Source organism: Equus przewalskii, chromosome 14, assembly GCF_037783145.1.
Source record: "Equus przewalskii isolate Varuska chromosome 14, EquPr2, whole genome shotgun sequence".
Taxonomy (NCBI): Eukaryota; Metazoa; Chordata; class Mammalia; order Perissodactyla; family Equidae; genus Equus; species Equus przewalskii.
Genome location: NC_091844.1, coordinates 40,224,431 through 40,239,329, shown reverse-complemented (window position 1 = coordinate 40,239,329; position 14,899 = coordinate 40,224,431). Strand labels below are relative to the sequence as shown.

General features: G+C 46.5%; 1 long non-coding RNA gene across 2 annotated transcripts in view; it reads right to left on the bottom strand.

The window, feature by feature from the left end:
• Positions 1-3,823, bottom strand: part of LOC139075756 (uncharacterized) — a 35,217-nt gene extending 31,394 nt beyond the window's left edge. For both annotated transcript variants that reach the window (XR_011526517.1, XR_011526518.1), the window contains exons 1-2: positions 3,353-3,823; positions 1,190-2,429 (exon numbers count right to left, since the gene is read on the bottom strand). This is a non-coding gene — a long non-coding RNA (uncharacterized lncRNA). The remainder of the gene's footprint in view (positions 1-1,189; positions 2,430-3,352) is intronic.
• Positions 3,824-14,899: the final 11,076 nt, after the last annotated feature.

Sequence of the window (14,899 nt, the reverse complement as noted above, 5' to 3'; positions counted from 1 at the left end):
TTAGTTGTTTTTGCAATTAATTGGGGAGTTGAATTTGCCTCACCAGCTGCAGTAAAATTGCTGTGTGAGGTGCGTGCCCTAAAGCTCCTTCATGCCCTGCAATGCCTACCTCGAGACTGGGCACACACAAAGGCTTACCTAAGTGCTTCTTGGTTGGCTGCCCTTCCACAACTTTCTCTGCCCTGCCTGGAGCTGAGAGCACGTGCCCCGCCTACAGCTCCAACATGTGAAGAGAGGCCCTGCACTCTCACTTCCTCTGACATTTGGAGAGAATGATTTGAACCCCAGGGGTGCAGGTCAAGTTTCAATCTGTGGTATGCCCAGCTTCCCAACACCTTTCAATCTGGTGGAAGAGGGAGCCCCGTGGACTGTGGCCTGGGAGTCAGGAGACTTGGAGTTAGCTGCAGCTGTGTACCCAGCTGGCTGTGCAACTCTGGAAAGTCATCTTTCCTCTCCAGGCCTCATTCTTCAAGGAACCTTCCAGCATCAGGGCAGTCCTCCGGCAGGGTCTTCTGACCTCAGCTCTGCAGATGTCATGTACTGTGGGCGTGAGGACATGTTTGCACCCAGGAGTCCACGAGAGGCACTTCCCCTCGACCTGTGTCTAGTGACCTGCAGATCCCAACCATGTCAACGACACAGCCCTTGCTGCAATCACAAGATACAGCATGAACATCTCAGGGCGATAGTTCCCTCCCCAGGACCACAGGCAGCTGTCTGCTCAAACCAAGACCAAACTTGTCCCAGTGAGTCCAGAGAGGCCTAAGAAAGGGCTCCATGATGGTCCAGAAGCAGACCCCAAGAAGCCTAAGGGCACATCTGGGGAGGCCAAGCTACCCATCCATGCAGCTTCAAGGCCAGCACCCTTCTCACCCACAACCTCTGAGCAGGTGGCACCAGAATGGGGAACTGAGTGGTTCCCAAGAAGCTCTGCTGGGGAATTCCTCTCAATTCCTCTCTGCTCCACTGCCCTCCCCACCTGCCCCATCTGCCTTGAGGGGCAGGAGAGAGCTGACCTGGAAGGGACCTCCAAGGCCATCTGGTCCACCCTCGCAGTTTACAGATTCAGAAACTGAGTCCGGAGAGAGGAAGTCACTCACCCAGGGCACACAGCTGCCTGAGGGGCAACAGTCTCCTATGACAAGCCAGGCAATAAGTCTCAGAAAAGTCAGCCAGGGCTCTTTCTCACCTTCCGGAGGCCACGTCTGCACATCCACAGGGAGGCAGGTGCCGCGCCAAGGCTCGTCTCTCAAGGAACAGGGTGGGAAAGTGCCTCAGAGGATGCAGTCAGGCAGACGCGGCTCACGGTTTCCTGTTCTGGCAGGATCCTCGGTTGGTTGAATCTCCTCTCTGCACCAGTGGCAAAGGCTGGCTGCCTGCCTGCCTCTGGGGGGATAATGCTGCTTATAAACTTGTTGTGACTGTCATGAGCAGGACAGGCAGGGAGGAGCGCAAGGTGACAGTTTTGTCTTCAGCTGACCGGTGTCCAGGTTGACATTAGAGGTTCATCCTGAACCCAGGCCAAAAAAGCTGTGACTTCCCTACAGGGCTAGAGATCATCAGGGCTTGAGGAGTTTCCTGCCTCTGTTAAGTTATCCCACTTCTCTCTGCCTGTCTAAATCCTCTGTCTCCTTTGAAAAAGCAGCTCAGGGCTGCCTCTTCCATGAAGTCTGCCCTGACTACAACTGCTTTCCCCTCTAAGGTCTCCGTCCTCTGAACTGGGCACCCATGATGCATCCTGGGCCACTCCTTAGAACGTGTGTACTCCCGCAGTCACACAACCAAAGGTTGAGTCTTCCAGAGGAGGCCAATGCTCTACTTCTTTAGCATCCCCCACAGCCCCCAGCCCAGCAGAACACACAAAAGGCACGCAACAGCAACTTGCTGGTCAACCGACTCCAGTTCCTCCCACTGAAGGAAAGTGAAACCAACCACGCCGTCCTTGAAACGCTTGTTTCCCTGTCAGACAACCACGTGCCCGTGCCAGCACCCCAGGCGGTTCCGTGGGGAGAGGAGTGCATGGTGGCTAGTTGTCTACAGAGCATGAGGATTTGAGGTCAGCCTTGGAACCCATTTTGACGGGCTTGACACTGCCTCAAAGACCAGGCACAGTGCCGCAGACCAGGACCTGTAAGTGCCATCTTCGGCCCTCCTCCAGTCTTCCCAAAACACACACACATACACACACCCCCCCACACACACACACATGATGTCCTTGTGTCTCCCCTTCTTTGCTACAGCTGAAGTCCCTTTTCACCCAATTCCTCCTCGATGGAGAGGTTAGGACAGGTGTGACTTACCCCGGTGCCATATGGACTTGAGTAAAAGTCGTGCCCCAGGCTACACACATTACCCGCCACCAAGCTCTCTGCCAAGGCCTCCCTGCAGCTCTGGGCAAAGCCAGGTGAAAGCAGCTCTCCACGCCCGGCCTGAGAGGGATTAGAGGAGGTAAAACCAGAAATGGAGAAACAGCAGCAGTAAAAGCAAGTGCCACCATGTCGCTGGACCTCACGGAGGCCCCTACCGACATTTAGAAAGACTCTAAAATTTCCAGACTGTTCCGGTCAGTAATAATCTGGGAATGATTTTAATGCTTGATTTCTCTCTCCCCATGATTTGTGGGGCTCGTGGAGCTCAAGATCCTTGCGTCTAAGCGGTGTTTTTGCTCATTCGGCAAAGTTGCAGGCCCAGGTGGCAGGGCTCTCTCCAGCCTGCCCCTTCCTGGCCCCAGCCTGAGGCAAAGGAAACCTCCTCGGCAAAAGCTAAGAGCCTCACAGTGACATTAATTCAGTCACATTCCACACGTGGTAATAGTCCTGAGTAGTGGTTAAGCTTGTAAATCCATTATTTATGATGCAGGATTGCATGTGCGAGGTGACGCGAGTATGTCAGCATCACCGTGAGAAACTTCTCTTTTGAACGTCCCTGCTCAGAGAGGCACGAATTTTACAACTTGGGCAATGTGTTACCAAACATTTCTTACATAGCTACCTCCATACGTGGTTCAAAGCGGCCAGTTATATTTAAATATAGAATTTCCCCTACCTGATTAGACTGAACAAATTAAAAATGGCTCAATCATTTGCATCCAAGTTCTGGGTTTCTTACCATCACCCTCGCTTCCCTATTGTAACATTGAAGTCAGACCTGAACTGTGCTTGTGAAACAAAAACACTGGAGGCCATTTCCATTGCAGAACAGAAAGTCACAGGCAAGCACCTGCGTTTCTTTCTTGCTTGCTTGGGGCTGGGTTAAGGAGGGAGGAGGAAGAGGAAGGCTCCCATTTCCATGTCTCAACTTCAAGTCAGAGGTTGGGGGTTCTCACCGCTGCGTGTCCAGGGGACACACTCACCTTCTCTGGGCCGTGGTTGCCTGCTCTTGAAAACAGCTACACTACCAGCATGCTTCAGCACTGACAGAAGAGAAGAACTCATCAGTGACTAGGGCCAATACACAGGATTATCACCAGCCCTATTGTCGTTCTGAATTGCACTGATCTGGAAACAATTCACCATCTTCCAGTGCCATGTTCCATGCAGTTGAGAACTCTAAAGTCAAACGTGTTTCAGGTGGTCATGAAGACTCCTGTGTCAAGGCAGAAGAATAGGACATATTTTAGCAATTTATTTGCTTTATTTGTAAACTTAAAACAGTTAGCAATAGGAGAGGTGGGCTTCCACTTCTACCTCTCTCCTACTCTCTCTTGGCGGTAGACTGGCTTGCCATTTCCCAGCACACACCCTTTGCTTCAGTCAGAACCATGCCCACTGACTCACTGGCTATTCCCTAAGCTACACCACTTCCTCCCTGCAGCCCTGTTCTTCTCCATCCCTCACCAGGACTGCCCCGTCCCCCATCCCTGCCAAATCTGTCCATCCTTCCAAGCCTCCTGCAGCCCATCTCCTCGCTGAAGCCTCCCCTGCTACCTTCCGCCCATCATAGACCTCCCTTCTCCCTGCGCTCCTGTAGTGCTTCCAGCTATGCCACCAGCCTTGCTCAGTGTAAAGCCTGTTTTAATCACCTGGTGACTTGTACCAGGTTGTCTCTCCACCCTAGGAGACCTCTGGGAGGGCCCCTATCCTGTGCATTCTAAATAATGCCCAACAGAATGTTAAGTTGAAAGTTGACACCCAGTAAGTAATGGCCCCTCTTTGGAGGCAAAGTTGGCAGTTGCAATGAAAACTTTAGATGTACTTGGCTTCTAAGCTAGCATCCCCACTTCCAGGCATCTAGCCCATAGATATACTTGCTCACTTACACAAAGATGCATGTTTAAATGCGTTCATACAGGGAAAGGGCTTAGAATGGAAGCCCCTTCATGGTAAGCTTACTATTCAGGATTAATTGTAGCGGTTGCTGCAGCTCTTGTTGTTAGGATGTTCCCTGCAATATCATTTACAACAGCAAAAATCTGGAAAGAGCCCAAATGGTCAGCAATAGGAGACTCACTAAATAAATGATGGTACATCAGTATAATTCTATTCAGATTTTTAAAAGAATAAAGTGGATTTATATGTATTGACATGGAAAAATGTCCATATCTTTATTGTTTACAAAAAAAAAACCAAATTGTGGAACAACATGTATAATATGATTTTATTTTTTAGGTAAGAACTAAATATATCATCGTGGTGTATATATTATACACAATCATGGAAGCAGCAGAAAGTCATAATTAAGAGCACAGATTCAGGACTCAGACTGCTTGGGTATCAATCCCGACTTCATCTCCTACTACCTATGTGATCTCGAGCAAATTATTTAACTTCTCGGTGTCTCAGTTTCCTCGTCTGTCAAATGGAGAAAACAGTAATACCTGCCGCATAGGACTAATTATGGACTAAATGAGTTCATACGTGTAAGGCACTTAGAATAGTGTCTGGCACATAAACAGCCCCCAATAAAAATTAACTGTCATCAGCATTATCATTTACACAGGAAAGAAAAAGACAAGGAATAAACACCAAACTATTAACAGTAGCTTCCTCTGGAGAAAGAAACTGGAGGAAGGAAACTTTCCTTTTTTTACCACAAGTAGGTATAACTTACATAATATAAAGATGCGACCTACTTGCCGACAGGTTTCAGGTTTGCCCATAAGGACAACTGCTACCTGAGATGCAGTGCAAGATGTCAGGATGCAGGACCACAAGCCACGGCTTCCTCATTTCTAAATCCTGATTCTAACTCCAAGCCACAGCCAGAAAATAAAAAATAAAAGATGTTATCGCCAGCTGCTGCCCCCCACATGCTCTACAACCCCACAATGTGCTAAAAAATTGAGAACATCTGTTTGAAAAAAAAAGCATCAATTACTATTTTGAACGGGAAGAAAGGGAACAGGAAGTAAATTTGGTGACCAATGTATTTTTATTCATACATCTTGAGTGCCAAGGTAGGATCTCGTGCTGCTTTAATAATCATCTTCCTGCGGTAGAAGATGGGTCTAAGCATTATCAAGGACTGCTCCCTCTACCTCGCAAAACCCTCCTCTTCCCAGACTCCTTCCAGCCAACCCCAATCAGCAGCATTCTCCACCTCTTCCCGCCTAGAGAAATGCTTTGGCCTCCTGCCTCCAGAAAGCTGTCATTCTGGTGACCCACATTGTGATTTAACATATGCGCCGCCCAGGGCCCAAGAACACTGAGAACAGGAGCCTCTCTACCTTGGGCTTCATCAGTCTCCACCACTTCTTGGCACAACCCCATCCCACACCACGAAATCCAACCTCCTTGGCCCCATCGCAAGGCCTCTGCCAGCCTAGCCCCACTCTGCTTTTCCAGCCCCATCCCTACTATCCCAGGCATGACCCCTCTCTTTCTGGAGATGCAGTCACACTGGCCTCCAAGTCCCTGCCCTCCAACTCTACGTTTCGTTTTCCACTTCTTCCTTTTGGGGCCACTGTTCCCTTTGTATTCGCCTTCTTTGTGCTATTGTCAGCATCTCCTCCCTTACTCTCTATTTACCCGCTTCCCACTATCCCTTCAGACCAACTTAACACCCCACATCCTGGTCCCTGACCAATGCCTGACGATCTCTTCACCCTCTCTGCTCTGCATGTCTCATCCTGTGCTCAGCAAATTACCCAGATCACACGGGCTGCCCTCTGAATGGGTTGAGCTTGTCGCCTCAGCCAGACTTCAAACTCCTAGAAGGCAGGACACCTGTCAGTCTTCTTTTCCTCCCTCTTATTGGGCATGGGAAGAGGGGGAGAGAGGGAAAGTTGGGAACCGGGAGAAGGGAAGGTGGGAATCTTCCCCCAAAAATCTAACGTGGAGTTTCATTTAGTAGTGAAATCTCTATTGACAGCTTGTTAACTTCCCAGGGCAACCTTTTCTTATTTGTCTTTTTGTTCATTTTTCTATCTCGAAAAGGGGGAAAAAAAGATTGTTAAAAATTAAATCCAAAACTTTCAGCTCTGATAAGATGAGTTTTCTCAAACGCCAATAATTCCACATGGCTCATCTAAAATTAGAGAGAGAGAAGTGACCAGGATTTTTAATGGATTGGCTTTCATAGTAGATGCGAGATAGTCAAAATCTATTTAAATGACTTTCTTAGGAAATTGGAGCAGCAGGCAATGCATCAGATGCCAGAAGTCCATTTAAATATTATGCTAAGGGAAGGGAATTCATTTGGTCAAGCTGCTAAAGTGAACAGGCAGGGACAGAAATGCCCTGGAGAAGTGCTGGGTGTTCCATCTTGAATCCATTTGTAAAATAAACACATTTATTTACCAAGTTTAGTACTTCGACTGCTTCCTGGAATCAGTATTTGCACAAATCTAGGCTGGGATGGCCAACTGGAATTAAAAAGTGACCAAGACTACAAAATTAATTTGACACTCCTCAATTTCCTTGTTTAGAAACACAAAACAAAATCTTAATCAAATTGGAAGTTTATACAGTATTTCAGACCGCAGCTTGGAAATTGTCACAGTGTCTGGCGAACAGCAGCCTTTAGCACCTCCAGCCCCAATGTGCTTGCGATGATGGTCCAGGCTGCAGCTGTTTATGAGCTTAAAATGCAAACATACTAACTCCTTTCTTCTGCAGGAAGAAGTTGCATTCCCACTGACACCTACTGCTGTCCTACAGATGGGCCTAGCACTAAGATTTCAAACCTTCTACAGGAAACACCCAGACACACACACTCTGCTCAGGCCCCATGCTACCCAGACACATTTTAAATTGCTTTTCCAGTAAGATCCCAGGAAAAGGTTCTGTTTAACTACCACCTGCACATGGCCAGGATGTGACTGGTTTGACAATCTATAGCCTCTCCAGTCCTGCAGGGGTCCTCCGGGTAACTCTGCCCCCGACCTGGTTAATGACACCTTACAGGCTTTGGATTGGGTGTTTGGTATCCTGGTTTCCTGTGGCCGGCAGAGGCAGGAAGACCACACAGTATCAGATATAACATCCCACAAGATGAGGTGTGGCAGAGCAGACCTACTGTGCTGGCAGCTGGGGCTGGCTGGTGAGGATGTCATTTAACAGCTCAGAAACTCACCAGCCAATTTCATCATTGAACGCCTCCCTGCTCACTCCTGCAGGCAGGTCTGGCTCTTACCCACAGTTCTCAAAGGTTACCGAAGCCCCTTCTTCCCTTGCAAACTCTTTCAGCATAGCCTGCCCTCCTCTCCCCATATTGCCAACAGTTCATAGCTAAAGCCTCAGTGGAATATCCCATCCAATTTCCCATAAAATGGGACATGAAAATAAACACACATATTGTATGTTGGTTTACATTTCCTGTACAGACCCAGCAGGGGTGACAGGAAAGACATTAAGGAAACTATTTCTAAAGCAATGGGCTACATTTTAGCAAGAATACTCTCACTGACCCTAAAAAGAAAGCCATTCACATGGCTAAAATCCCATATAATTCTTTGAAAACGTTCTTGAGCATTCCCATTCTAATTTCCAAAATCAATATGGCTTGCTAGTGCCCCATGTTCAATGACAACAATTCATAATGATGGGGAAGGAGGTATGAACATTTTTCTATTGAATGGAAAATTTGGTTATTTTTAAAGACATGATTCCAAGAGAGAAAAAGGTCTTAAGTCCACTGTACCTGACAGAGTATTGCTTTGTTCCTGGAAGGCTGGTTTCTCTTGACATCTCTGCCCTCATTAAAAAAGCATATCATGGTTATCACCTTTATGTTCTCAGTCATGGAGTTTCAGGCCCCAAAACAGAAGGTTGTCCTTTATTTTTCTTCTGAAGAAAAGGAACCCTGCTTGCATGCATGCTTAACACCAAAAATCCAAAAGAATATTCTCGTTGCGTCTCTCTAGTTCAGAGCACCTGGCAAGTCGGAGTTAGTGAGATGTCTGAATTAGAGGACAGTAAAGTCTATTATATTTCTTTCAAATAAATTCACTAACTAGATAATAATCACTTGCCATTAGCACATTAAAATTGTATGTAAGTGGTGCTACTAAAATACTAGAAAACACTTTATTCCCAGGCAGATAAATGGTCGTTCCTGCAGTCCTGTTCACACTGTTAATCTGCTCAGCAAACCATTTCCTCAAGGACCATGCAGACATCAGCGCCAGGAAGGCGCACACACAATCCAGTGCCATCTTGAGACAACAGCACATCTTCCACCACAACAGAGCCATTTTGCCACACCTAAGAACCTGAAAAAGAACAATAAAAATAAAGGAGGCATCGTGTGTACTATCATTGCCGGCCTCAGCCATGCCTTTCCTTTCCTTTGGCAGGGGACAAAATGTTAGTCCCACACTCCAACAGTCAGGAGGCACCCGGTAGCTCCCTCCATTTAACTTCCCTCCATGTCCTGCTCCACACCAGCCTGCCTTGTCACCCTCATTCTTCCCCTTCTCCCACTCCCAAGCTTCTCCCCATGATGAGAGAAGGGTGAAGAAGTGTGGAGTGCCTGGGTCTGCTGCTCTTCCCGGGTTTCATCTACTCGTACTTCTCTCTCTTAGCACCCCCACACCACTGAACCTGGGACCATTAACCTCTGTGGGTTGGCCAAGGTGAGCATCTTAGATCAACCCTTCTCTAGCCTAAAGAGAAATTTCCTCTTGGCCGGCTCTTCCTTGAGGACCTGTGATTTTTCTTATCTCAAAAGGCAAAATTGAAAGACCAAGCTCACAGTGCAGGGCTACAGCACTAAAGGAATTACTAGACTGCTTTTTGGCCAAGCCTCCATCCAGAAGGGCTGAAGGAGCCCTAGTGACCTGTGCTTGGCACAGCAGATTTCAGCAGGAGCAGGAGATTCACACCAGGGCATGAAGCCAAAGTCCTGTGGAAATCAATAGGGTGCCTTTGCCAAGAGCGCCCATTCTGCGCATCTCCCTTGAGCCCGATCTAAGATTTGATGTGTAGGATCCTGGTTAAATAACTTTTCAACTCATCACAACTGACCTAATGAGTGAAGAAACCTCCAAAAGCAGAGTAGTGGAAATTTGGAACATAAGAAGCTGAGATAACCCACACACAAATGACAGTCCCCAAATGACTGTGGGTTGACTATGTGCACATCCAGACATTTTCATAAACCAAGAAGAGTTAAAATTGACCAAAGTCTTTTGCCCTTCCTACACTGCTGATATCACTCACCATTATTGGGGTGACTGAATTTGACGTGGTATATGCAATAAGATCCACTTTCCAAAGACATTACGATTCACTGTCAGACAAATCAATCTTCCTCAGCTCTGATTAGAAACTCAGTAGGGTAACTGGTGCCAGGGTCATGAAGCTTCCCACTCCTCAGGCAGGCAAGAGTGAACTCACACTTCTGGGCGCCCCTAGATGGAGGCTGACATAGAGAATCCTGAGCAGAAGGTTGAAGTTTCCTAATTTTATTTAAAATTAATGCAAAGTTTGTACTTGACTCCATGATGTAATAATAATCTTTCCATTAATTAACCTCCCCTCAAAAACTCTTAAGAAAAATAAATGCTCAAGGAAAATCACCATGTTTATCCTACAGCCCAGAGGTTTGCCCTGCATACCATCACCTCACCCCCACACACCCCAGTTTGAGAATAAAAGCAACAAGGGAACGAAAGTTGAATTCTGAATCTTGGAAAGAGAAGTGAAAACAACGCTTGCCAAAGGAGGGGAGACCAAAAGGATACTGGTTGTATTTTTTCCATAACCATTTTCCACGGCCACTGGTAGAAAACGATTACAGTGTTACGCTGGCTTGTCGTGAGGTTTCACACTGAACTGTGTTCATTCGGCACATGAGAAGTTTTCTCCCCTTGGGACCATTAGAACTTGGCTTAGGAACAGGCTCTGAGACCACCTTGAGAACTTCGCACATATAAGCCGAACTCCTTGATCCCTTCAAACATCTAAATTCTGATGAAGTCACTGAAGGTGTCAGAGCTAGACCCAAAATCCTGAGAGACTATCAGCAATCGAGCATTTTCAGTTCACATGGAGACGTTAATTCCACTTAGCAAAGAGAAGTACAAAAAGGCACTCACTATGAAAAGCAGAAACCCAAAATGAAGACTATTATGGGTTGGTCTCAGCCGGGTTTCCCTGAATTCATTACCTTAGAAAGTTCCACACAGATTTAAGTCTTCCCCCCACGACGGTGGCTAGCGGGACGGCGTGTCTGAGCGCAAACCGCCAGGTTCACGGTGGCCTCATCACTGGGTCCCAGCTGCGCAAACCCACCAATAGGAATGATTATTGGGGAAGGAGGTCAAGGAAATCATATGTATAAAGACAAGATCATTTTAAACTTAATATTATTCTTAGATAAGCTGAAATATGATGGGAGGAGACCAGGAGGAAAAGATTGCGAGATATGGGAGAAAAAGGAAGTAAGGAGGTCAAGGAGGAGAAGGAGTGGGGAATAGTAGGAAGGATGCAAAGCCCGGGAGACGGAGAACAGGAAGCACAGGAAGAGGCCAGATGGGAATGGAGAAGAGCAGCCTCTAAAATCTTTTACTCAGGAGGCACACTTATGCCACTTGGAGGAATATCTTTGATTTGTTTTGTCTTTTTTTTTTTTTTTACTGTTTCAGAACATCTGTGGCTTGGACAGACAAACTTCTCATTTGAAAAGAGGAAAAGAGACCTTGCTTTCAACTTACATAACTTAAATTTGGCTATGACTTTAAAAGTTAACCAATTTTGGAAAAAAATTAGCATAAACCTGAAGCTTTAGAAGATAGATCTTAAATTTGATTTGTAGTTCAATCTACCTTCTTAAAACAAAACATTAATTATTATATTTCCATGGTCACATCTTCTGCTATGATTTAATTTGGGGAAAAAGTCTACAAAGGCTTGATTATGCCTCGGGAAAGTTATGGTCAACAGATTTACTGATTAGAGTTAGCAGCATTGTTTTCTCTAGTTCACCCCAAAATCAGACATCAAAGTAACCCCTCTCTCTCTCTCTCCTTCTCTCTCTCTCTCACACACACACACTTAAGCACATACACACTCCGCCTCACCCTCTCTCACTCCATGTATCTACGTTGATAGAGAATCCCAAATTCTCTTTCACCCATGCTCCACCATCTTTTCCTTATAATCTTAGAGCCATGTGTGTGACATTACAATTCACTTCTCACTTGCCAGCTCAAGAACAGGGCCAATACACAGGTTTAATTTAAAGCGTTTCTGCGTTGTCAAATTTTCAGGATGCAAACAAAACTAAATTTGACTTAGAGGGTTTTTTCCCTCCACCGTCCTGGTGAAGGTACAATGAAATGGCCAAAAGTAGGTAGACCATGCAGAACAGGTGCAGAGGGCTGGAAAATCCTCTGCTCTTGAATAATTGACAGCAGACTAGACATGCTTCTGTTCTATGAACTCCCCACCATTGGAGAGGAGGCTTCCTGAAAAGGTCTGGGCGCTGGTCAGAGAATTCCAATTACAAGGGGAGAAATTGCTTGAATGAAGAGTTCAAAGAGAGATCTCCATCTACTTGATTGTAAAGACACAAAAACCATGCAAATCTGCCTTCCAGTCCTGCCATCACTCTCTTGAACCCACTACAAGCGTGTGCTCGGGTGCAGAAAATAAAAATGGACCTGCAGTCCCTTGAAAAACTTTCCTTAATCTTGATGTTACTTTAAAGCCATCATAAATCACACAACCTGCCAATCTTGCCAAGTTTTATAAACTGTGGGGAGAGGTAGAGCATTTCTGGCCCAACGATCTCCCAGTAACAAATGCCAGTTCTAATGCTGTGGCATTTCCTCCATACCGCTCAACCTCTTAAACAGGGCTCTACAAATATATTAACTGTCATATTCTCAATTTCTTCTTTACAATGGGAAGCAATATCCTCTCATGGCTAGCTCGAGGAAGCCAAGGGCAGCAGTTGTCTGGGGACCGAACAACTGACAAGGCTTTCTTGCCCGCCAGTTACCGCCCCTACGGTTCCTATGGGTTCCCTGTTCCCTACAAGATCCCCCAAGGTCACACCCCACTGGCTCACCAGGTTCCTGCACCATCCCAGCCTGCCCCTGCAACTTGTTGCCATCCAAATGGGTGCCAAAACCAACCCCCGCAGGGGGACACTCTGCATGGCCTTCGAGATCAATCAAAAAGGCTGAACCCAGGCAAGCCCAGGGCCTGGCTTGCCTTCAGGAAATTCCGGGCTGTCTGCAGCAGCTGTGGTTCGAGTAGTACAACAAATTCACTTACTGAATGACAACAGCTTTATTGGCAAGCCAATTCAATTAAAGCCCCTGCATCCAACAAAGTCTCCGGCAGGCCTCTCTGCATAAAGAACATGGACTCATGCCTACATTTCCCTGAGTGCCCTCAGCCCTAGCTGTCCCTCTACATGAGAGGGAGAGGGATGAATGAATTAGACGCGGATGATGGTAATTAATGGCTGGCTGTCAGAGAGTCATTCTGGAGGCTCAGCCGTTGAAGGCTCCATATTAAAGACCGAATCCCAGCGCAAACTGACCAGGACAGGCTAGAACGCTCTTTCTAAATGGTAGAAGTGTCATGGGCACCTGGGGCAAGAAGGGAGGGGGAAGCAGGGGAAGGCAAAGGAGGTTTGGAGGGGAAATAGAGAAGCAAAACATCAGGCTGCTTGCATTGATCAATGCTTTTTACACGATTGATATATAAATAATATGTTCATTTTTCATTTTTACAAAATATGTCCTTTAGGCTACCATTATGGCAAACTTACTTCAGAGCTCTGACATGAGCTTATTAGAGGCAGGAGAGGGAGGGCTGACTGTAGACTATAAACAAAACACATTTTCTTATAAAATATACATAGCAAATCATTTTTGCCTTCAGTAACAAAGATAAAATAGAGTTTTCCCGATCACTGGCACAGTCTTGCCAACTAATCGCTGGGCACCTGGCGAGAAGAGGGGCATGGAGGAGGAATGTCAGGGGGCACGGGAGGGAAAGAAAATGATATAACAACTCAACTCCAACTGGCTCATTTACATGGAGATGGGCAGCTCTCACTTTGCCTGTCGCCAATGCCACCAACCGAGCCAAGTGCAGGTTAACTACCTAGCAGGAGGTAACTTGGGTAGATTGGGCTTAATTATTCCTGATAGTAACAGGCTACCATATGCACTATTTGGAGGATAAACACAAGCCAGATATTGAGGGACCAAACTGATCCTTCTCCAACAATTCAAACTGGGTGAAAAGCCAGGCTCTTGGTTTTTTCCATCATCCAAGTCCTAGTCTTAGAGGCCATGGGGCTTACCACCCATGAAATGTGGGAAATTCTGTGACTGTACTAGAATGAGTCTCTTATCTCACTCCCATAAAGAGAAGAAAGAATTCCAGTGAGAAATTCCACTCTGGGAATTTGTTTCTCTGCTCATGGATCCTCCAGAATATTTGCCTAAAACCTGACTTCAAAATTCCAAGTCCAGAGCAAGTGACAACTCTACCAGGAAGCCTTCCCAGATTCTCTCAATAAGAATAAATTACTCTCTCTCCTACACTCCTGCAGAGTCCTGCATGTGCCTCTGTCATGGTCTTTAATTCATTCCTCTTTACACCATAGTCAGCTACCCCCTTCCCTTCTCTGCCTTCCCCAATAGACAAGGGCTTCCTGAGGGCCAGGGTCTGGGCTTTGTAGATAGCTGGTACTCAATAAATCTAAGTGGAATTGAATTGAGTGGCCCTTAAGAAATGGATATAATTTGGGAGAGCCTCAGTCTTGAAGAATTATGTAGGGCCTTGTTATGACCCTACAGCCATCGAGATTTCGCTGCTGTTTTCCTCACTGCAGCCACCAAATTGGTTGCCCACTTTAATTAGAACAGAGGCCAGATGTCTGGCCAGCTCTGCTAGAACCGGAAGAACTAGCAAGCTGGTGGAGTTTCCCAGCTGGGGGCTCGAGAGGCTGGCTTCGTGTGGTTGGGTCACCTTCCCTTGCATACTTCCTTCCCTCTTGCTTGACTCCCCTTCCCCCCCCCCCACCACCACCACCCCATCTTGAGGGCAGCTGTCCCCTTTATCAGCAAAAGCCCTTTCCTGACAACACATCTGTCCAGCCCGATGTTTCACCCTGTCCAGTGATTCGGTTACCCGAGGTATTTGCATCCTTGATCACTGCAGGGGCATGAAGCATTTGTGCCCACATAGAGCCAGCAGAGGTAGAATATCTCCTTTAAGCAGCCTACCATCCACTAAGTAATGAAATCTAATATTTAAAGGGCATGACACCCCGTTCATACTAGATTTCATTAATCAGTGTTTTCATGGAAAGGATAAATCCTTTATGCATGCCTTTTTCCTGATTTTTCCCCCATTAAAAAAATGCAATGCTTATTTTTCTTCCCTGCTATTAGCTCACAGAGACCCACTACCATGAACCCCGGTTCCTTGCCTCCCTAAACTCACCCTTTCACATTCACACTGAGGGAATGAAGTCCAGTCAAGAAAACAGA